Below are 3,331 nucleotides of genomic sequence, written 5' to 3'. Positions count from 1 at the left end.
CAATACTTGAGTGTGCATTTTCTCTTGTTGCGCCAATTTCCTGAAAGAAAATAAAATGCCTGTTGATCCCGTTGTCTTCTCTCAAACATGTTTACAATAACTGATGCATGGAGTGATCATTTTAAACATCACTAAAGATGCTCAGATCATCAAAATAACGCTTTACAATTCCTATTTTTTTTCTTTCCTATTTGGGGCTGTGATATCAACCCAGTACTTTATCAGAGATAATTCATAAAAAATGGTGAGACAGTATTCCATTCTATATTATAGCTAGGAACTAACTTTATTATTGTTGTTGCTGTTGCTGCTGCTGCTGCTGTTGTTTCATTTATTTACATTCCAAATGTTACCCCCCCTTCCTGTTTCCCCCCTCCAAGAGTTTTTCACTCCCTCTCCTTTGCCTCTGAGAGGGTACACTCAAACCCACCCTGCAACCACCCATGCCCTCACCCTCTTCTGTCCCACCCCACCCCCTACCCATCTTCAGCTCACTCATTCCCTCATCCCACTTCCCTGGGATCACAAATCTCTACTGGATTAGGCACATCCTATGCCACTGAGGAAAAACAAGGCAGTCCTCTGCTACATATGTGCCAGGGACCATGGCAGCCTATATATGGTGGCTTAGTCTCTGGGAGCTCCCAGGGGTCCAGATTAGTTGATGCTGTTGGTCTTCTTATGGGATTGCCATCGCCTTCAATTCTTCTCCTAACTCTTTTTTTTTTAATATTTTTTATTAAGTATTTTCCTCATTTAAATTTCCAATGCTATCCCAAAAGTCCCCCATACCCTCCCCCACACCCCCACTCCCTTACCCACCCGTTCTCAATTTTTGGCCCCGGCGTTCCCCTGTACTGGGACATATAAAGTTGGCAAGTCCAATGGGCCTCTCTTTCTACTGATGGCCGACTAGGCCATCTTTTGATACATATGCAGCTAGAGACAAGAGCTCCAGGGTACTGGTTAGTTCATATTGTTGTTCCACCTATAGGGTTGCAGATCCCTTTAGCTCCTTGGGTACTTTCTCTAGCTCCTCCATTGGAGGCCCTGTGATCCATCCAATAGCTGACTGTAAGCATCCACTTCTGTGTTTGCTAGGCCCCGTCCTAGTCTCACAAGAGACAGCTATATCAGGGTCCTTTCAGCAAAATCTCGCTAGTGTATGCAATGGTGTCAGCGTTTGGAAGCTGATTATGGGATGGATCCCTGGATATGGCAGTCTCTAGATGGTCCATCCTTTTGTCTCAGCTCCAAACTTTGTCTCTGTAACTCCTTCCATGGGTGTTTTGTTACCAATTCTAAGAAGGGGCAAAGTGTCGACACTTTGGTCTTCGTTTTTCTTGAGTTTCATGAATTTCATAAATTGTATCTTATATCTTGAGTATCTAAGTTTCTGGGCTAATATCCACTTATCAGTGAGTACATATCATTTGAGTTCTTTTGTGATTGGGTTACCTCACTCAGGATAATGCCCTCCAGATCCAACCATTTTCCTAGGAATTTCATAAATTCATTCTTTTAAATAGCTGAGTAGTACTCCATTGTGTAAATGTACCACATTTTCTGTATCCATTCCTCTGTTGAGGGGCATCTGGGTTCTTTCCAGCTTCTGGCTATTATAAATAAGGCTGCTATGAACATAGTGGAGCATGTGTTCTTCTTACCGGTTGGAACATCTTCTGGATATATGCCCAGAACATATGTGTGCGTGTGCATGTGCGTGTGCGTGTGTTTGTGTGACTTATATACAGTTCTCACCAACCAAATGATGATTCACAACAACAATTACTCTAGTTCTAGGAGATACAGTACCATCTTCTGACCTTCTTAGAAACCAAGCACACTTGTGGTGCACATACACACATACTAGTAAAACATTTAATACACATTAAAACATCTAAAATATCATGATAATATTGATAATGGGACTGGAGAGATGCAGTGCTATTGCATAGGATCCAAGTTTGTCCCCAGTACCCATATCAGGTAGCCTGCAACTACTTCTTCCAGGTGGCTTAACACTATTCAGGCCTTCTAGGATACCACACTAACAGGAACTAACACACAGTAACAAGGCATTTAAATAATGTCCATAGCCACATTTATATGAAATATTTGTACAGCACACCTTGTATATTGATAGCTAAATTTTAAACTCCAAAATTTTGATATATTTGACAATTCATTGCTTAAGAATGCTAGTTATTAGGAAATGTTTACTCCAGAATACAAATTAAATAAATAAATAAATAAATAAATAAATAAATAAATAAATAAAAGACATATAAGTACATGAGAACTTGAGGGCTTAATAAAAACAGTCAACAAAAACTAAACTTGCCTCAGTTAACAACAAGGCACCAAGAGAAACAGCTGAGATAAAAACAATGCACACAAGGAATATAAAAATCAAAGACAATTTGTTTATATGCTCAGGAGCAGGCTAATCAGATCAGCGTGGGTTTTTTGTTTGTTTTGTTTTGTTTTTTGTTTGTTTTTGGTTTTTTTTTTGTTTTTTGTTTTGAATCTCTCCTTGCAGCATTCTGGGAATGGCATGCCTTCTTTATGCTATACTCCTGGTCCACTTTAGTGGGAAATGTCTATTCTACCTAGATTAACTGATCTTACCAGAACTCCTAAACTGGGTGCATAGTGAACACTCTTGCCCACTCAGTCACATGCTTTGGAGCTAGTTGAGTCTTCTAGAAGGCTATTAATGAGAATCATTATATCCTCTTAGGAAAGGAGACAGCTCAGAGATTATAAGAAATATAAAACAACTTCTCACAGGTACATCTTGAACGTGATTCTCCCATGGAAAGAAGGGAAAGAGCTATGAGTGGTTTTGGAAGAAGAGGTGTTCTAATTTCCATTGTTACCCAAGTTCTTCTTCAGAACACTTTAACAGAGAATACTCTTTTTGTGTGATGTGCCTAACAGATGCACTTACTGGTATATAACATTTTGAGGAGTGGTGGCCACTGAACTATAGGTTTCTGCTTGAACCCATGTACTTCATAGATGACAGGGGCCACCAGAATTTAGGATTGTATTTACCTGTGGTGTTTGTGTCCTTTTTAATATGTTCTCATAGATTATATCCTGACCACAGTTTCCTCTTCTTCCATTCTTCCCTGCTCTCCCTATCCCCACCTGCCACATGCACACCTTTCCTCTTTTCCAGACTGACTCCTCCTTCATGTCCCTTCAGAGAAGAGTAGGTCTCCCAGTAATATCAAGCAAACATGGCATTTCAAGTTGCAATAAGATGAGGAACAAACCCTCATATCAAGGCTGCACAAGATAACCCAGTATGAGGAAAAGGGTC

The sequence above is a fragment of the Mus musculus genome, chromosome 10, assembly GCF_000001635.26.
Source record: "Mus musculus strain C57BL/6J chromosome 10, GRCm38.p6 C57BL/6J".
Lineage (NCBI taxonomy): Eukaryota > Metazoa > Chordata > Mammalia > Rodentia > Muridae > Mus > Mus musculus.
Note: the sequence above shows the minus strand (reverse complement) of the source record.